General features: G+C 48.9%; 1 protein-coding gene across 2 annotated transcripts in view; it reads right to left on the minus strand.

Annotated features, from left to right (window-relative positions):
* Nucleotides 1-19,822: 19,822 nt before the first annotated feature.
* PPP1R36 (protein phosphatase 1 regulatory subunit 36) overlaps nucleotides 19,823-21,496 on the minus strand; it is a 22,890-nt gene continuing 21,216 nt past the window's right edge. For both annotated transcript variants that reach the window (XM_084631271.1, XM_084631272.1), the window contains exon 11: nucleotides 19,823-21,496. This exon is cut by the window's right edge and continues 860 nt beyond it. The gene's annotated coding sequence lies outside the window, so the exon portion shown is untranslated.

The raw sequence follows: 21,496 nt of genomic DNA on the forward strand, positions 1-21,496 counted from the left end.
CTCTGATCTACAGTAGGGTTCAGTGGAGTACCAACAGCTATGGGAGCCAGTGCCTTCCTTTCTCCACTATTGCTGAAAGGGAGCAAGAGTGGAGAAAGGTAGACTCCCACTTCCCTGAAGATGTTTGCCATGAAGGGGGATAGGGAAGCAATGCTCTCCCTTGAAGACAGAGATGGGGAGTGGGGTCCAGCATGCGGCCACTGGGATAGAAAGGAGGGTTTGCCTTGTCATTGGCTCCCCTCACATAAGACATTGCTGGTAAGTAAGGGGTCGCTGTGTCTGCTGGGGCATGGAGGCTAAGTCTTCCTCAGGGTTCGTAGACCTCCTTGGATGTTCCCTTTTGGGGAATCACTTATCCCTTTTTCATCAGCCCTATCCTTTCCTCTTCTCTTTGTCCTAGCCGAACTTTCTCTAATGCCTTCTCGGCAGCTTTGGCTATTCTCCAGCAGCTCCTCCCTTTCTCCTTGGCTTTACAGTTTCATCACCTTTTGATCCTTCTCAATTAAATTTCTTTGCCTTCAGACACCACTCTGCACTTCCATAGCACCTTCCAGCGGAGGAGACCCACATGCTTCAAAAGCATACACTAACATGCTCATGCTCCATACTCTTCATTTCCTCAGCCTCATGTCTTGCCCCAACACCAAGTGGTGGGACCTCCTACCGCCTGTGGAGGATGAGGAGCCCCGGTGGGCCAGTCTATATTTCACCCTGGTCCCCCGGCCCGCTGGGAATATTAATTGGCAGCTCTTTCATGGAGCCATGAGCATGGGCGTGTACCTGGCATGATTCACTCCTCTCTCCGACACTTGCCCCTTCTGGGGTGTGAGGGAGACCCTGATACACATTTACATCGAGTGCGCCAGGTTGCAGCCCCTTTTCCAGCTCCCCCCGGAACTTCTCCTCAGGTTCTGGCTGCACTTTTCCCCACATCTCCTCATATTTGCATGAAGTCACAAAACTTCCTCATCAACCTCCTCCTGCCGCTGGCCAAGGTGGCCATCCATCATACCAGGAGGAGGATGTTGGACGGGGAGGTGCTCTGAGACTGTAGGGCCTATTTCTGCTGCTCCCTTAGCTCAGGTATGCAGGCAGAGTTCTTCTGGGCTGCATCCACTGGCTCCCTGGACGCCTTCAAGGAGCTGTGGGCGCTGTCTGGGGTTCTCTGCTCGGTGTCGCCCTCTGGCTCCCTGCTTTTGACCCTACGACCTCACTTCTGTCCCTGTTTTATCATTTGTTGCCCTCCTAATTCACTTGAGATCCTGATCTGGTAGTTTCTCCCTTTAGGCTGGGGGCGGGGGCCTTTCGATATGGGCTGGCTTGCACACACACACACACACACACAGATTCTCAAGAGGAAGGTGCAAACAAACATATGCATGATTGTTAGCGTCCACTTTTTTAAAAATTTGGAACTAAATGTCAAAAGGTCCAGTCTACAAAAAGTAAGCAGCATAACAGAAGTCAATGGGAGAATATGAAACTCTTTTATGCTTGGAAAATAAACCAGGAAATCTCATAGCACATTAGCAGACTTAAAGGTTAAAGTTAATGCAGCTAAAAAATAATCCCATAAACTGATGGCTTCATATCTATTTGTAAAGTGCCTAGGAGACTGTTGGTGCTATACAAAAAATAAATAACCCATAAACAGAATGATGAGAAGAGATGGTCTCTTAAACAGGAGTCTAGCTAGTTTGCTTGCTGTCTAAGTTCTCATAGACCAAACTCTTTCCATTGTCACTTCATGGGCAGGAGTCTGCCATCATCAGAATGACAGTCTACAGCAGTATAAGCAGCCTCATCCCAGCACTAAGATGAAGTGGTGAGAGGAGGACAGAGACCATGGAAGATCTGGGGTCCAAAATCTAAAGCATATCTGTTCATGATACTGGCATAACCCACTTAAATGCCAGGTGGCCACATGCTTCACAACTGACACTTTCAAGTCTTCCTCAAAGATAGCACTAAACAGAGGGCATTACCATAGTCACAGAGATTATCCTATTTCTCCTCTGCCATCAAGAAAAACAGACTGAAAGCAGTCTGAGGAATTCTTCTTCCAGGAATTCATCCCATGAATACAGAGAAAAGTCATAGAGGCACTGGTGGCAATGTTGACTGGTTTTAGGATGGCCAGAGACCAGTCAAGAGATTCGTCTCCCTGCCCGCATCTACCATCGGGATTTAAGATCGCCCCAAAAAAAAAAACCAACAAGGGAGTGTAGAAGTAAAACACAGGTATGTTTATTAGACCAACAACGGTGAAACAATGTAAGTAAATGGGGTATGCTATAAAGGACTCCCAACACAGATAGGCAAGGTAAATAGGTAAAGGTGCCACTATAACTATACTGACTGTGACCAAAAAGGGTTTACTCCCTCCCCAAGACGTGTCCCAGGTAAGGGGTATGGAGGACTTAAAAGTTCTCTACCATTTCTTGCAGTTTGTGTCTAGAGCCTCATAACCTCATGACGCAGATCGCAGGGTCCGGAACCGACCAGGTGATTCAGCAGGGTGAGGAGTAGACCTCAGGCAACAGGTAGGTGGTAACTCTGCTTGATGCTGGTGAGTCTTCTTCCTCCTTCCCTGTGTTGTCATGAGTGCAAGTAAGATCCAGGTGAGAGGGCGGCAGCTAGCAGCTCACCCTTGTGTGCAAGTGTGTTAAACCCTCCCACAACCCTAAGGCACGGTGCTCTGGCCTACACACCTAAGAACACACTGCTGTGGTCCAGCACTCTGCCACTCAGATTGGCCACCCCATCCTATAGCCTTTATATGCCCTGCTGTTACCGGGCAGATTACGTGTCACTTGGTTTCCCATCTTTTCGGTAGAAAGGGCGGGAAACAATACCCGAGGAGGGGGAAGAAGGGCAGCCAAGATGGATTCCTAGTTGTTGTTGCCAGAATTTCAAGATGGCGTGTGGATATTAATGCCAAAACAGAAATTTTTCCCCCTACAGCGATAGGGGTAAGTATTGCAAGCCCTGTGACTGATGCTCTCCTTCTTGGATCGTAAACTACCACGAGAACTGGAACCTCAGCTAGCAAAGAATGTCATCACCTCCTTTCTTGAGGAGAGTCTACCAGGCACCCTCCAACACGCTAGAGTCCCACCAGTACTAAAGAACCCATCACCAGGCACTACAGACCTCACAAACTGCTACCTAGTTTCTAAATTCATAAGCAGAGCTATATTAAAGCAATGCTGGTCCCTAGCCACACGACCCACATGGCTCCAACCTTACAGCCATGCCGCCGCATCACATTCCTCCATCCCAGAGAAGCTGGATAATGAGATGGGGGCCTTTTATGCATCCTGCAGAGGCAGCAATGTGCCAGGAATGAGGGCCTCAGCAGGGCTAGTCTCCAGACAACCTCATCAGTCCAGCTGGCCTGCAGCAGGCTGCCTGATTAGCCAGGCAATCTGACAGGCTGCAGAGGCCAGCAGGCTGGCTCTTAAGCCAGCAGCAGCAGCAGCTTGCTAGCTTCTCAATGCTTATATTCACCATTATGCCTACTGCTGTGTTACTTGATTCCTCTCTTGCACCCAGCCTTGTCTCTGTCCTACCCCTGCCTTCAGCCCCCCCCCTCGCTTGGCTGATACCCTGTTTGCGCCCACTTCCCGACCTCAGGTTTGACCCTTGGCTCTGGCTCCTGACTATAGGCGCTGGCTTGACCCTGGGCTCTGTTTTCTGCCTTCTGCTTTGACCCTTACCTTTGGCCCCTGACTACAGACTATGGGTCTGACCCTAGCCACTAGGCCTGCTCCCTGCTCCAACCACTAGGCTAGACTGCCCTCGACTTAGTCGGTTGACACAGTGCCCCTCTTGAGAGCAGCAGATGACCTCCTTCACCCCCCGTGAACTAACCACAGCAGCCAGTGTGTCTGCTTGGGTGGATGCGAAGCTGGGCACTCTCCTCCTCAAGCCATGCACACATACCCCCTCTGTTGGGATGATGTTGGCACCTGTTATGCTCTCCCAGAGCAATAGGTCATGCAATTAACACCTGAGATGAATGATGCAGTTTATACCTCTTGGCTATTGTTTCAGGCTATCTGCAGACTCAGGCAGGCATCACTGCTTTGGTTACACTCAGGTTATATTTTTGTGCTTTTTCTACACAATCTCAAGGGCTAGAAATGTACTTTTTTATATAAATGAAATCTGAGACTCTGCTATAACTCCAGGAGCAGGGGTCCTAGGCATGGCCCTATTCTGCCTACTGCCTGAATCCAGTTTTCTTCATATGAAGATGTGGCCATTGACCCAAAGAGTTTACAATCTAAGACCCAGATTTTCTATGGCTCATAAAGGGTCAGGCTCCTCTGATGTAAACAAAAATGCCAATGGTCCATTTACTGCATCAGAAAATTTGGTCCTAAGTACTGACTTCTTTCTACATGGTATGTTTTGTATCAGATTGATGAAAACTGCATGTCAAATCTTTTTCTGAATGAGTGCAATAGAGAACAGAAAGTGTGATTATAGTTTGCTATTAATTTCTATAACATCAATACTATGGCAGGTACTTCAGGGTGTCCTATGCATCTTCACTCCAGTATCTACATGTATGTGACATTTAATGAAATTCAGACTTACTTGTGTGATTTGGTTCAACAACAAAGTTGGAAGACTGAGACTGTTCCTATTTTGCCTGTGAAGTCCCCCACATATATAATCCTAGTGAAAGGATTTTTATAAGTGACATTAGCAATCAGGTGTGCACAAAAAAGAATAAAGTGGCAGCCTGTGGCCCTCTCCTCCACTGCACTAGATAGTAACCGTAGAGAGCTTTGCCTAACACAGCTTTGAATCACTACTGACTTCCAATTCATGCTGCTGAAGACACTACTGATATAACCAGAGTGGTCTCATTATGTAATCAAACAAGCTGCAACAAAAAATCTAGCTGAAAGAGCTATTCATGGAGCTCACAGCAAAACCAAGCCTATTTAAAAGTATGTGTATATATATATATATATATAATGCAGAGTGTGAAAAGCTTTTCCCTATATATACCATGACTAACAGTTACTGTACAATACAACAGTCTTGTAGACACTCCCTATAAAGCTGCCTTTCATTGATGCTATAATATACTGTGCAAGCTGGCTCAGAATTAATGATTGAAAAGTAAGATTGCTGGCAGTTCTGGCATATAGCACAGAAAGAGGCTCGGAAAGAGAAGTTTTCTTCTCATGTTCTCAGGGAATGAATGAGCAACTGCTAGGCACTCTCACTTAGCTCAGTATGTGTATCCCAAACAATGTAAGTTAAGATTTTTTTTTCAAACAGTAGAGTCCACAATTAACTTTCAAAATCAGATATGAAAAATCTAAGGGTGTCCATATAGTTAATGCAGATGTCTGGATGTAGGTGACCTAAACCCAAATGTTCTCTTTCCAGTCTAGATCTGAATATCCAAACCTGCAGGTTTAGGTTTTCTCCATACAGCTTTTCACACAACTCTAATACAAAGATTCATGGGCTGTTGCCTTTTCAAGAATGAAAATCCCATGAACTTCAAACACAATATGGCCCACATCCTAGGTTGAGAAGAGGCCTCTTTGCACAGTACCGTAACTGGTATCTGGGTGCAAAGCTCAGGTAACTGGCCATGCATATATCATCCCGGTGCAGGGGACTCTTATGCCACCCCTCCCTGCAGCATGTGTAAAGGATTTGGTCATGTGAAAGGGGACATGGCTGGATCAATGCTGCCTTACTGGCACCTCATGACCTATGGCAGACAGTATGGCTTAGAACAGCCATCACAAAAATTAGCAAGTTCAAAATAAGCTCTGGAAAAGCAGCACTTCTCAATGTGTTAGCAACAAAGATTTTTAGAAGATTTTGGCTTAATAGCCTCAAAGTGAAATTTTCTCGCATAGTTTTGGAAAGGCCATGCCAGCTCAGAAGGAAGAATTTCACAAAAGCAAGAAATACCTGTTCCAGCCTGCAGCCAAGGAGTAAGTGTCTAGTTTCTCAGCACTTCAGCAAGCCTGAAAAACAGCCAGAACAAGGATCAAACATACTTAACAATTGAAAACTGCAGGTGAGAAGGAGTACTTGTGGCACCTTAGAGACTAACCAATTTATTTGAGCATAAGCTTTCGTGAGCTACAGCTCACAGAGAGTTTCACTTATTGCCTTAATCAACAAGGACAAGGACAAGGCCACCAAATCCCATTTTAGTTGTGACCAGGAGCAAAGACTAGTGTCCTAACCTATTGCACCCCCTTCTCTCCTTCCCATAGTATTTAAAAAGCACAGAAACACTCAACTTTCCTTGGACTGCTTCGTTGTGCTGTTTAATGAATGAGTCACTAATAAATATTCCTGCATTTGAACAATAAGCAATTTCTGCAAAAGCCACCATCACCCCATAAAATGTCTGTGGCTTTCCAAAGCTCTGAACTAGAAAATGGTATGTTTGAGCTGCAATGAACAAATCTGAGTTTCATGCTTCCAGTTCATCAGGAAATAAAGGTTATGATTAATGTGCCTGCATTAGCCCAGATTTCAAGAATTTAGGGAAACTCACTGGGAGAAGCTGTTGTTGTTCCATATGCTACTGAGGCCAAATCTGATTTTTCTGCTTCCACTGCTTTGGAAAAGAGAAAAACAGCTTGTCAGTCTGGCCTCTTGTGCAAATAAAGAGTTCAGGATGGAGATCACCTAACACACAAGGAAATATATTAATTAGTAAGCCCAAAGAGTGTAGGAGAAAGAGGGAATGGGTGGTCTCATGGTTAAAGCAGTATTGAACAGGGGCCCAAGATATCTAGGTCCAGTTGTGGGCTCTGACACAGACTTCCTGTGTGATCTTGGGCTAGTCACACAATCTGGCAGGGTCTCAGTTCCTCATCTGTAAAATGGGGATAATACTATTTAATTTTCCCCCACCCTTTGTCTTGATTGTAAACTCTTGGGGACAGGGGCTCTCTCTTATTTGTTTGTGCAGCACCTAGCACAGTGGAGCCCTGTTCTGGATTAAAGCCTCAAGGTGCTACTACAATAAAGGCCTTACTTCAATTGTGGGATGATTGTCAAAAAAATTGTGGCTGAATTGTGGACAAGCCATGGAAAATTGCGGGAAAGTAATAATGAACCTTATTATTTGCGGTAATAAAGTCCATTATTATTTTTCCATGATTTTCTGCTGTCGCCTGCCCAGGGCTGAGAGCAGGGGTCTGAGGCTGATGGGGGTGGGGAGGCTCCCACTCTCAGCCCTGGGGTGGCTGGGGCTCCTACTGTCAGCCCCGCACACAGCAGGGCTCCCGCTGTTGAAATTGCAGTCGAAATTCAGCAATATCGCAAGTTAAGCAGTGCCTTAACTATGATATAAATAATAGAGAATGGAACATGTTAGTCAGCCAAATATATGGATTGCTACCAGCTCCACTATAATAATAAGGGAACAAAGGAGCGGTAAAGTGCTGTAAGAAATGAAAATGGAGATGTAAACAAAGGCAGAGATATCCATGACATTGAAGGGGAGGATGAGAAGCATGAAAGACATATTTAAAGAGGAGAGGGATGTGCTCTAAGAAGCAGGCAATGGAGATGGTTTTAGTTACTGCATTCTGGTTGGACTGAGGGGAGTGAGATGGAAATTAGGGAGGCCAGATGAGGGGCGGTCACAATAGTCAAGGCAGGAGATAGCCAAGGCATGGACAAGCATTTTAGAAGGGTCAGATTTGTTTGTACATTGGAGAGAGAGAAGATTTAATAAGACCCTGAGTATGAGGAGAGAAAGAGAGGAAGAGGCAAAGGGGAGGCTGGGAGAATTGTCAACAGCACTGGAATAGGGAGGAGGAAGATTCTGTGTTGGAGGAAAGAAAGGAGTTCGGCTTTCACCATTTTGAGTGTGGCAAGACCTCCAGTATGAGGAAAAGGAAAGACAGAGGCATGAAAGTGGACTGAATGGGAGAGTTCTGTACAAGACCTTGCCAGGGAAAATACAGCTATATTGTTATGTGTGCATAGATCCTTCAGTGAGAGAGAAATAAGGACAGTGGTTTAAAAATAACAATAGTTCCATCAATATTTAAATATTTGGCCAACTCCTCAGCTGGTATAAGGCTTGCTCTACACTTAAAAGTTTTGCCGGCATAGCTATGTCAGGAGCGTGGAAAAAAATCACACCCCTAACTGAATGGCTGTGCTGGTTAAAGCCTCAATGTAGAAGCACTTATATTAGCAAAAACATGCTTTTGCTGATGTAACCTATTTTATTCAGGGCGCTGGTAGAAATTATAACAGCACAAGAGCTCTTTAGCTTGTATAAGCTGCGTCTCCACTAGGAGCTATACCAGCAAGCCCTTTCTAGTGCAGATAAGGCCTAAATTGCCATAGCTTCATTTACTTTAATTTGAGGCCAGCGGAGCGACACCCATTTCACAGGAGGAACACAGGAAAGGTTAACTGTCAGCGCTTCTCTGGAACTAATGCCTAATCCTCAAAAATACTGAAGCACAATGCATAGCAGGGCCAGGAAACACTCCGCCCTCTAACTGGGCAAACATACTTGGACAGTGCACAACATAATTATAGGTTAGGTGTGCTTTGATATTATATTAACAAATACAGTACAGGCCCGTTTACGCGCGAATCCACTTAATGCGCAGTCGTGCCTTGCCTCCCAGTGCTACCTATTTAACACCCGAGACTCGTTAACACGCGGTACAGGAACTTGCTAGGTCGCTCTACAGATTTGCTCACTAACTCAGTGACATAGAAATCGGGAAGAGCAGAGCGGAAACGTGTTGTACGTCTCTACCGCCAACAGGGGGGGAAGGGTAGCAACGTTAAAGCGCTGCCATGGCAAAGGACCCTGAAGCACTTTAAGGTCCCTGCCCTTTTGCCCCCCTCTCGGCCACTGATGAGCAGGGCGGGACAAAGGGAGCAGCTGCCCCGGCGCCGGCGATTTAAAAGGGCCCGGGGCTCCGGATGCTGCTACCACAGCAGTGGCATCCGGAGCCCCGGGATCTTTAAATCAACACGGGAACCCCGGGCAGCACAGACCAGGCAGCCTGGAAGGGCTGGCTGGGGGATGCTGACCCCTAACCCTGCCCCTTCTGCCCGAGGCCCTGCCCCTTCCGGGGGCCAGAGCCACCCCATACCGGTAAGTGTCCTGAGTTACTTTCACCCCTGTGTAGTAATAATAATGTTTTTATTAGATTACACATTTGAATTTATATTCTTGCAAAGCGCCGTTAACAGATAGGCCTGCAGTATTTGGGATGGTGTGAATACGCATGTACTCCTAGACAATTATACATGTATATATAGAGATATATTAAGATATTTCAGGATGGCCCTCTTAACCCGCGGTCCGTTAACACGCGGTCGTGGTGGCTTGACTCCCAACATCTGCACGTAAACAGGTCTGTACTGTAGGTCTTTACTCAGGGGTGAAAGTAACTTAAAGGACTTGCCGGTACTCCGGAGTCCTGAGGAAGGTGCGGGGCCTCAACTGGTAGAGGCGTGGCCTCTATCGGAAGAGGCGGGGCCTTTAAATCCCTGGGCCCTTTAAATCCCTGGGCCCTTTAAATCAAGATTTAAAGGCCTGGGGCTAGGACTGTGGTAACAGCAGCTGGGAGCCCTGGGCCCTTTAAATCACCCCCTGAGCTCCCAGCTGCAGAGGTGACTGGGAGCTCTGGGGCTCTGGGGCGATTTAAAGGGGGCAATTTAAAGGGCCTGGGGCTCTAGCTGCCACTATCACATCAGAGCCCCAGGCCCTTTAAATTGCCAACGGAGCCCCGGGGGTCCAGCAGCAGGGCCCAGGGCTCCGGCTGCCGCTACCCTCCAGGGCCCTTTAAATTGTCCTCGGAGCCCTGCTGCCGGAGCCCTGGGGTAGCAGCGGCGGTGGGGCTCCGATGGCTATTTAAAGGGCCCGGGGCTCCTGCTGCCTCTACCGCCCTGGGTCCTTTAAATCGTCCCCGGAGCCCTGGGGTACCAGCAGTGGGGCTACAGCGGTGATTTAAAGGGTCCAGGGTGGTAGCGGCAGCAGGAGCCCTGGGCCCTTTAAATCGCCACCCGAGCCCCACCGCCACTACCCCAGGGCTCCGGCAGCAGGGCTCTGGTGGCAATCTAAAAGGCCTGGGGCTCCAGCCGCTGCTGGGAGCCCCAGGCCCTTTAAATTGCCACCTGGGGAAGCCAGTCCGCCCTGGTACAGCAGGGGTGGCAGGTTTGTAGACATTTTGGTGGTGCCCAGAACCTAACCCTGCCCAAACTCTGCCCCCCAACTCCACCTCCCCACCTGCCCAAGGCTCTGGGAGGGAGTTTGGGTGGGGGAGGAGGTCTGGGGTGCAGGCCCTGGGCTGGGGCAGGGGATTGGGGTGCAGGAGGGGTGCAGGGTGCAGGTTCTGGGAAGGAGTTTGGGAATGGGAGGGGGTGCAGGGGTGAGAGCTGTGGGGTGAGGCTGGGGATGGGTTTGGGGTGTGGCTGGGGATGAGGGGTTTGGGATGTGGGAGGGGGCTCAGAGCTGAGGCAGATGGTTAGGGTGCGGGGGGGTTAGGGCTCTGGCTGGGGCTGGAGATGAGGGGTTTGGGGTGTTGGAGAGGCTCAGGGCTGGGGCAGAGAGTTAGGGTGTGTGGGGATGAGGGGGATGAGTTTGGGGTGCAGGCAGGCTGCCCCGGGACTGGAGCCAGAGAGGAGGACTCCCCCCAGCCCTCTCCCCACCAGCAGCAGCGAGCTCTGGGGTAGGGGCCCCCCTTCCCCCCAACAGCACACTCACCCCCACCACTGTCACTGCATGTGCTCCTAGGGCCCCTCTCAGGTCCAGGAATCTCCCTTGCCTCCCCTGTGGTGGGTGCCGTGGGGCAGGGGCTGCCATCACATGTGCACCTCGTCCCCTGCTGCTGCCCCTCACTGTAGCCTCACTGGGGGTGGGGGTGGGGCTGCCCCTTTCCCAGCATGCGGCAGGAGTGGTGACTGTGGGCAGGGGGTGCGGCTGTACTGGTGGAGGGTCCCACCAGAAAATGAAAGGGTCTGAGGGGGAAGGGCAGGGTAAGGGCAGCCTGCCCTGCCACAATTGAATGGGGGGCACTAGGACCCTGTGGCAGCAGTTGATGCAGTGAGGCAGCATGGAGCTGCAGGGGAGAGACAGGGACGCTCTGCTCCGGGACCCAGCAAGGGGGGGCCAGGGGACACTCGGGGAAGGCGTGGGGGGGCAGCAGGTGGGACCGGGGGAGACCCGGCCCCGAACATTGGTGGAGCCGGGCCCCCGGGCCCTCAATATTGCTGGAGCCACAAACCCACATAACTCACCTCTGGTACGCCGTACCGGGGTGTACCGGCTTACTTTCACCTCTGACTTTACTTTAAAAGGCATTAGAAGTACTCGCTCAAAGGATTATCGCCTTGATTCAGAGGCCAGCCAAGGGACAGCTGCTTTCTTGGCCTGGCTCTTTATACTGGTGATACTGAATCTGCCTTCTACTAATTTGCCTGTTTTTCGAGAAGACTGAAAGGGCTGTGTGACAGGGTGCTGGGAAACAGCAGCTGATGCAGCACTCTGGTCACTGCAACTCCACGTAGTCGCTCTGGAGTAGTCCTGATTAGGAAGACCTGTGCCTAATTGGTGGATTGGGATGGGCTGCCTTGGCAAAACCATCTACTCCCTTGTGGAGATGCCTGTGCTACTCATCCTATTTGTGTTATTCCTCGTCCCTCCTTTCTGTCTTCCTCTGTCAGCTAAGAGCAATCTGACAGTTATGTAACCAACTGTGATATGGTGCCTGAGACACATTGTACAATGAAACCCCGAAAACGGTCAGATTCTACTCGTCTCACACAGTTGCAGCTGCCTTTGCACTACAGAGGATTGTATTAATGTCGCATATGGCACATTCTTCTCACAGGAGAGTTCTATATTCATATGTGTAAACAGAAAAGGAGGACTTGTGGCACCTTAGAGACTAACCAATTTATTTGAGCATAAGCTTTCGTGAGCGAAGTGAGCTGTAGCTCACGAAAGCTCATGCTCAAATAAATTGGTTAGTCTCTAAGGTGCCACAAGTACTCCTTTTCTTTTTGCGAATACAGACTAACACGGCTGTTACTCTGAAACCTGTCATATGTGTAAACAGTTAGTTAATAAATGCAGTACTGAAAGATGATGCTCAAGAATACGCAACATAGTTCCTGAGTTCTGTCGGAGCAACAGAATTTCTTATTGTGCCCTGCCAGTGGCTCCTTCAGGTTGCTGTTCATATCAGCTCTTACCTATGGCCCAGACCTATCTGTAAATGGGAATACCCACAGAGGTGATTAGAAAGGCCATGAGATTTCCGCATGGAGTTTCCACTGGACTGTTCCCTCGGGGAGATGAGTTTCATACACACATGGAATAAATGGGTTTAGCACCAAAAACTTGCAGATCCTCTAAGATCTGCCTAGATCTCAAGCAAAATACCAGCAGCTATCTTGGCCACTGTTCTCCTTCACTCCCATAAAAGCCACAGGGCCTCTCCCAAGCACTCTCTGCCCCCAGAATTCGCTTTGGGAGCTTCAACATTGTGGATGGGGTGCACACCTGATCCTGCAACTGAGACAAACACAAAACTCCCATTACATCATTGGGAGCTTTACTCAGGGAGTGAATGAGCCTCAAACATACAACAGTATGAAGTCAATCAGCACCAAGGGTACAATAGAAATATATAGACTGTGGTCTCAGCTGTACATCTTGCCTGACTGTATCTTGTATCCTGGTATCATTGTGTTTCATTGTGGGAGCAAGTGCAAGGTTTTTGGTGGGAAGGTTCATATCCAAGCACTGAATGTGACAGATTCAGCATGCACATGGGCCTTTGAACTGGCTGTCTGGAATCAGAGCAAGGAATCAGTTTTGCAGACCTGCTCTGGAGTTTAGTCACACTTTGGTCATTGGACAGACAGTGTTTACTCAACTTATGGATATAGAGAATGGGTCAAAGTTATCCTTGTGGTGTAACTCCATTGGCTTCAATGGATCAGGGAGTGGCTTGGTCCAGAGACTCCAGAAGACAGATGCTGTCTTGAATAGACTGAGGCTGTACTTCCAAAGAAAGAGATAACTTCTCTTCCTTGTCTTGGATTTTGGCAGCTATCTCAAATGAAACTCGTACTGACATGTCCAGGTCTAACTCAGAAAGGAATCCTTATGCTGTTGCTTTGAACATGGTGTTTATAAGGGCTGTCCTAGCTGAAACAGCCAATCTCTGGGGCCTTGCAGAGTTATTGCTCAGGCCTAAGGAACAACAATCTATTCCTAGGCCAGAATCTGCAGCTTCGTATCATCTCTCTTCCTTTTCACCATAACAGAAGGAGAGTTGGGGGTCAACTATTTTTATCCTTACAATCTGGCATCTTTGCTGTAAACTGCACATACCTTGTAGCAAATGTTTATAATGAGGAATGAAACACAGCTATTGTACCCAATACATGAAGTTCTGCTGGAGCACGGTGAATTACAGGCATTAATCTAACCAAATGCACTTACGCCCCCCCAGGAACGCTTTAAAGCTTTGTTTAAAAAATCCAGATTGTGCAGGGCGGCCCAGTGGCCATTTCCTGCCTAGGGTTGCCAACTTTCTAACAGCACAAAACCGAACACCCCAGCCCCACCCCGCCCCTTCCCTGAGGCCCGGCCTCTGCTTTGCCCCTTCTCCAAGGCCCCGCCCCTGCTTGCTCCCTCCCCCCTCCCTCTGTTGCTCGCTTTCTGGCACCCTCACTCACTTTCACCGGGCTGGGACAGGGGGTTGGGGTGTGGGAGCGGGGTGAGGGCTCTGGCTAGAGGGTGAGGGCTCTGGGGTGGGGCCAGAGATGATGGGTTTGGGGTGCGGGAGAGGGCTCTGGGCTGGGGCAGGAGTGGAGGGGGGATATGGGCTCTGGGCTGGGGGTGCAGGCTTTGGGTGGGGCCAGAAAATGAGGAGTTCAGAGTGCAGGAGAGGGCTCCAAGCTGGGGCATGGGGTTGGGGTGCGGGGGGGGGTGAGGACTCCAGCTGGGGGTGCAGGCTCTGGGGTAGGGCCAGGGATGAGGGGTTTGGGGTGCAGGTTGGGGCTCCAGACTGGGGATGAGGGATTCGGAGTGCAGGAGCGGTGTGGGGTCCAGCTGAGGGTATGGGTTCTGGCGTGGGGCTGGGGATGAGGCATTTGGGGTGGCAGGAGGGGGTTGGGATGTTGGAGGGAGGTGTGGGAGGGAACTCTGGGCTAGGGTAGGGGGTTAGGGGTGCGGGAGAGGGTGTGGGGTCCCAGCAGCACTTGCCAGGGGTCCCAGGAAGCAGACACCAGGTCTTTGCAGCCCCTAGATGCATGGGCGGCCAAGTAGGCTGCGCACGCAGCCCTCGTCCCTGCAGGCGCCACCCCCGCAGCTCCCATTGGTCGCAGTTCCTGGCCAATGGGAGCTGCAGAGCTGGCCTTCGGGGCAGGAGCAGCATGCAGAGCCCCCTTGGCCTCCAATGCATCTAGGGGCTTCAGGGACCTAGTGGCCGCTTCTGGGAGCCGCGCGAAGCTAGGGAAGGCAGGGAGCCTGCCTTAGCTTCGGACCGCCGCTGCACTGCCAACAGGACTTTAGTGGCCTGGTCGGCACTGCTGACCGGATCCCCCAGGTCCCTTTTCGACTAGGCATTCCAGTCGAAAACAGGATGCCTGGCAACCCTATTCCTGCATCAAGCTGCTTCTGGGTTGCTCTCACTGTCCTTGGAGTCAGGAGGACTACAGAAGTAGCAGGCACATCATGCAATGGAGAGGAAGTGGCTAATGTCATTCAATAGTGCCCACTCTCAATGGTTAAGGGGAGCCACCGTCAGTTCTCCTTGGGTGGTAGGATGGTAGGTGCAGCGTTGGCCTCGACTGTGGAAAGGCAGCACGGAAATGGGGAGAGGAAGGCAAACAGGAGGAACTGAAAGGATCTTCAGAACTTCAGCAGGGATGCAGAGGCTGCTTCCTTTTCCAAGCAGGGGAAAAGGGGAGTGGAACAAAAACATCTGGTGAGCAAATAGTCTCTAACTAGGGGTGGGTAAGGCAGTAGCTGGTCCAGGGAAAGGCAAAGGGGTTCTCAACTTTTTCTTTCTGAGGCCCCCTCAACATGCTATAAAAACTCCACGGCTCACCTGTGCCACAACAACTGTTTTTCTGCATATAAAAGCCAGGGCCAGCATTAGTGGGTACCAAACAGGGCAGTTGCTAGTTGCCCACGAAGCTACATTGCTCAGGCTTTAGCTTCAACTCCGAGTGACAGAGTTCAGGGCCCTGGGCTTCAGGCCCATGCAGTGGGGCTTCAGCTTTCCACCTTGGGCCCCAGTGAGTCTAATGCTAGCCCTGCTTGGTGGAGCCCCTGAAGCCTGCTCACGGTTGCCCAGGGGGCCCCTGACCCTCGGTTGAGAACCATTGCTTTAAGCTACCAGTTCAATTCCCACCTGATTTGGTAATCACAAATAGTCAAAAAAGTTGTTATGTGCTGCCATGTGTGAAATCCAGTTGGTGGTCTCACTCCAGCTCCCAGCAGGCAGGTGTCCACATCAGAGAGACCATCACCCCACAGCTGGCACCTGCCCCTGGTTGGCACTATCAGCAAGAAAGGGCAACAACTGAATGGACATGGAGATTACCCAATGTTCTCTTGCCCTAGGAAGACAATGTGGTCCAGGTCAGGTCAAGGCACACCACCTAGGCAGGGTGTGGGATCGCTGCTGCTGCTGCCTATGGTGTAGCTAATCTGTGGGGAAATAGAGGAACGGGCACATTTTACCAGCACTAAATTCACACAGATAGTAACAAAAGAAAATTCTAGGATTTCCGATTTTGCAGAGGATGAAAAATCTCTGAGCAAGTCTGGGGATGGGCTTTTTGTCCCCTAAAAACCCAGAAGGCCTTTTGCCACAAGATGTTTTGTGCCACTGGAGTGTTCAAAAGTCAAAAAATTACTCTTCTGAAGTAGACACGCAAGATGGGTGAGATAATGTCTTTTATTGGACCAACCTCTGATGGTGAAAGAGACGAGCTTTCAAGCTACACGGAGCTCTTCTCCAAGGCTGGGAAAGGTATTCAGGGTGTCACAGATAAATGCAAGGGTGGAACAGATAAGGAGTGAATGCATGTTGCAAGAGACCATTCCAGGTGAAATTAGTCAAATAAAAGATATTACCTCACCCACCTTGTCTCTGATAGCCTGGGAACAACACGGCCACAACTCTTCTGAAGAACTCATTCTATCTAAGGCTCATTTTCACTGAGCTGTTTTCCCTAAGGATTCAGCCACAAACAATAAATATTGCTTCAAGCTGGGTGCTGGAGAATTCCTTGACAGTCTGGAGCTGGTGATTTTTTCTGCCTATCTGCAGCTGCTGCTACAATCTCTGGATTGCAAATAGCAGTGCTTCCTGCCGGGTTTTTCCCGCTGCTGTGCTTCCTCTTGCACAGGGAAATGACCAGTTGATCCGAACAGAGTCTCTACACCTTCCTGTGATGCAGCTGGTGCTAGCCACTGTCAGAGACAGGCTATTAGACTAGATGGACTGCGCTCTGATCCAATATGGCAGTTCCTATGTTTCTAGTTGCAGACCCACGTGGACCTCTGATCCTCAGCATGAAGAGGGTGCAGGCCTCCTGTGCTGGCTCCCCAAAACCATGGCTATAGTCCTCATCTGTAGAAGGAAGGTGGGCAGGATTGGCTCCCAGTGACTAACAAGGCCTCAGCCTGCCTCATTTCTTTCTACCCCTTGATTCACATAAACTACAGATTATAACCCCACTGTTCCCAGCTGCCTCCCAATGGCAGCCACTAACTGCTGAGGGCTAGAGTTCAGAACTAACCAATGGCCAGATTACTTTCTCTCTCTCACAAACCAGCTTCGAAGCTGAGACTGTTTCTGCCAAGTTTCTGCCTGGCATAAATTTAAACAGCACAGTTATACATGTCTAAAAATAGCTGCTTACAGAGGAATGGCTGACACCCCCTATATGGTGGAGATGAATGGTAGAGTCTTCATAAAAAGCCCATCAAGACGCTGGGCCATGCAACTGGCCATGCTAAATAGCAGGAATGTCCAAAGCAGCCATGAGGAAGTGAAGCACATGGTAACACAATAGAAGTCATGGCACAGAACCCTGTGCTTATAATGGACACGACTGTCTGTTTTTAACATTTATGGACATTTGTTCTTGTACTTCATACAGGAAATCTGGCTCTTGTGGTTTTTATTCCAAGACACATAACTAGTTTGGGGTTCACTTTTTTAAAAACCTATTCATGGAAGCCACCAACCTGCTGTAATTCCCTGATGCAAACTATACACACAGTCTGTGCAGAAAGCCAGGAGCAATGTTTCATGACTCTTGGCTCTACCATATCATTATCAAGGGTGGATATTTCTGAGCAAAATTCTCCTGGGCAGAACAGCAAGGGCTTGATGAATTAAAGCTTCTCAAGCGCCCTTTCTGACTCACTCTCTCTTGTTGGAAGTCTGATTCACTGTCATGTGGGACAGGCCGCAGGGGCCTGCTGACATGCTTAAACAAGCTTGGATTGCCTGTGTAAGACACATCAAACTCCGCTTTCTCCAAGATGATATGAGTCTTCTCTGACTGAGCAAGCTTTCAGCCTACCTGCAGGCTCTGGTAAGCATCCTGCTGACTAAAGAATCTGAGTATTGGAATTTCTCAGTCCATTCCAGAAAGCACCAGATTGCTTAAAAGATTACCATAAAATATCAGGCCCAAATCCATCTGTAAGGGCTGGATTTATGTTTTCCTAAGTTTTTTGGCTAGAAGGCAGCCTCAGACAGGACCATCTAGCCTGATCCGCAAACCACAGATTTCACCCAGTGAGTTCCTGCAACAGTTTGTTTCCCAGAAGTGCCAGACAATTTGATCCGAAAGAAGCCATGAGTTCAATGGGAGAGGCTTCACAGGCAGAAGTAACTAAGTGTGAGTCTGTTCCAGATCCTCCCTTTGTCTTCAGAAATCACTTGCTGGAATGGCCACATATGCCTCAATACTCCATGGCCAGAGATTATTCACCACTGGCTTGATTGATGAAGCTGGTTCTCCCACGTAGGCCAAAGGGATTGCCTAGCACCTGCTATGTGTGTTAATAGCTGCAAGACAACCTCTCTCACCTCTGCAATTCAGTAGCAGACACATCAATTGATTTTGAGATTCATAGAAATGTAGGGCTGGAAGGAAATTCAAGAGGTCAACTAGCTTGGCTCAGTCTAGCTGCAGGGACCAGCTACCCTGTGACACTCCCTTACTGCAGATTAAGCCCATTATGTCTTGTCCTGCCTTCAGTGGCAGGAACAAGTAAACCTAGACCATCCCTGACTGGTGTTTGTCCAACCTGTAATTAAAAGTGCTGGGAATGCCACAACCTTCCTTGGAATCCTATTCCAGAGCTTCACTACCCTTATAGTTAGGAAGTTTTTCCCCGATATCTAAACTAAATCTCCCTGTCACTGAGCCGGGCTTCTCCCTAGCTCCAAAGTATCCACTGCCATGCCCAGTCTCTTTCAAGGAGGTTTATTTTCTTAATAAAAGTACATAAGCAAGCAGAAAGACAGCCATAACTCAGTCCTTATTTTCAGGTTTTAGCTCCACCCCCTTCAGGAGCCTCGGGCAGGTTCCCTGGTCTGGCCAGGTGCCAGTGCTTCTCCCTCTCTGGGGCAGCAGCCTCTGGGCTGTCCCCCTGCGTAGCTGCCCCCCCTTGCTCCAGGGGACCCACCACAAGGGTTCGCACCATTCCAGTGTGGCCCTCCCTCCCCAGGCCACAACTAATCTCACCTACCAGCAGCCCTTCATAGGCCTGGGCGTAGCCCAGCCCTCTTTAATTGGCTGGATTGGACTCCCCAGCTCTAGTTCAAGAGAGCTCGGCTCAGTCTAGCTGCAGGGACCAGCTACCCTGACACTCCCTTGCTGCAGATTAAGCCCATTATGTCTTGTCCTGCCTTCAGTGGACACAGAGAGCAACTGATCACACACCACTTTATAACAGCCCTTAACATATTTGAAGACTGCTGTCAGGTCGCCCCCAGTCTTCTTTTCTCAAGACTAAACATGCCCTGGTTTTTTAACTTTTCCTCACAGGTCAGGTTTTCTAAACCTTGTATCATTGTTGTTGCTATCCTCTGGACTCTCTTCAATTTGTCCACATCCTTCCTCAAGTGTGGTGCCCAGAATTGGACACAATACTTCAGCTGAGGCCTCTCTGTGCAGTAGAGCGGGACAATTACCTCCCCTGCCTTACATATGACAATCCTGTTAATACACCCCAGAATGCTATTTGCCTTTGTCACAACTCCATCACATTGTTGACTCATATTCAATTTGTGATCCACTCTAACCCCCAGATCCTCTTCAGCAGTCCTACCACCTAGCCAGTTATTCCCCATTTTGTAGTTATGCATTTGATTTCTCCTTCCTAGGTAAAGTACTTTGGATCTGTCTTTATTGAATTTCATCTTGTTGATTTAAGACCATTTTTCTAATTTGTCTAATTTGCATGTGGTAGGCAATGTCTGGCCCGGAGTAAAGCCAATATATAGCGTATCGGGGTATTAGACTCATTCTGCAGATGGGGCAAATTGCATTTTTAATTCAGGGGCATGGGCTGTAGCTAGAAAGCTGTGGCCATGTACACCCCTCCGTCCATGTAGGGTTTTCACTGGGAGCTTTCTGCACAGATCAAGAGAAGAAAACCCTTCTGTAGTCACCAAACTCCTACTTGTTGGCCTAGTTTCCCCGTCATGCAGTGGGGAAAAAGCGCTGTAGGGTGCTATGTTCACAGCGTACACACAGAGAAGTTAGATAAACACATAAATACTCTTGCTGGAAGGTTGCAAAATAACATCTTTATTCCTTACAATTCAGAATGATAACATACAAGAGCCCAAAAACAGAGAGAAAGAAATCCGACTGCTCCCTAAGGCAGCGAGGCACAATTCACTTCACCTTACTATAGGCTGTCTGCCTCCAGATTGACTGCTGCTAGACCCAGATCACATGCTTCCTTACAGAAACCCTTAGCCTGCAAGCAGGACCAGGAAAAATCCATTTAAAGTGACAACCTACAATTTCAATACAGTTTTCAGTACACCACACAGGGGACTTTGAGGATTCCCAAAACCAAGCAGTGTCTGCATTTTGTATGTGCATTGGCCCTACCAAGTTTTTAGAAAATCTAGCCCTTGAAGTGTCATCATTAGACTCTGATCAGTGAGATAAACAGCCTCCCCTGAGTGTATTTTTCAGGCCATATGTGACAGCATTAAGGTCATGTTACACACGATGCAATCTTACTTTACTGATTATTTTTAGAAAATAAAACTTTAATACTGGCAAAAACTCAACGTTATGAGGATGAGATAAATACATCAGTGGAGGGGCCAGGTGTTTGGAACTTCTGCTATATATTCTAGCAGCAATATGTTTTTCATGAGAAAAGGACATTTACCTAGGCCCATATCTGATTCTTGTGTATTTGTCTTCTCACTAACTTGCCTCCCTAAACCAATGCAGAAATGCATAATATAGAAGTGTTTGTTCTGAACAAAGCATGTTGCATTCAATGTCTGTGTACATAAGGGGACTGTAGCAGTCCCATAGATAGCATTTTAAACAATACACTGAGATGTTTAAGTTTTCTTCTCAGCTCTCAGAAAACTCTACCCCTCGTTAGTTTTCTTTCATTGTTAGAGCCAAGGGGTGAAATGCTGGCCGCATTGAAATCAATGGTAAAATTCCCATTGACTTCAAAAGGGCCAGGATCTCACCACGGTTTTCTGCTAATGGTAATGGTAACAGAATACAGACAGTTTTATAGGTAAACCCTTGTAATTTCTTATGATTAAGAGAAAAGTCACGACAGGTGGCAGGCAATAAACAAAAATTCACGACGCCTGTCTGTGACTTTTACTAAAAATAAGGAGGGGGGGAGGACCCCGATTGGAGGCTGACTGATGCCTGAGCCCCATGGGGGAGGGGATGACTGAAGCCCAGCCCATGCTGTCCAGCACCTGCCGCTGTTGCTGACAGCTCCTGAGCCCCCACTGCAGCTCCGGAGGCTGGGAGCTTCAGGGCACCTGAGGTGGTTAGCAGCTGTGGGGCTCCTGCTGCCCATGGTGGCTGGGAGCTCCAGGGCCAGCAGCTGGATGCTCCGGGGGCCCCCTGCCACCCATGGTGGCTGGGAACTCCAGGGCCCCCACCACCTGTGGTCCCTCAGAGCTCTGTGGCTGGCAGTTTGGAGCTGCAGGGTCCCCATGAGGGCTGGGAACTCCAGCCCCACCAACCCAGGGGTGAAGCGGAAAATGTCACAGAGGTCTCTGAAAGTCACAGAATCCAAGACTTTGGGACATAATTTTATCCTTACTTATGGACTGATGAGCTTTTTATTTCATGATGATGACATCCCAAATGCATATTTTAATTGGTATTAATTCTAGGACCTATTTTTCCCACTGGTGAAAATGAAAGATAAGAGATAAATGCTACATAATAAATACTTCAG

The sequence above is a fragment of the Lepidochelys olivacea genome (genome assembly GCF_965140295.1).
Source record: "Lepidochelys olivacea isolate rLepOli2 genome assembly, chromosome: 6".
Classification (NCBI taxonomy): Eukaryota; Metazoa; Chordata; order Testudines; family Cheloniidae; genus Lepidochelys; species Lepidochelys olivacea.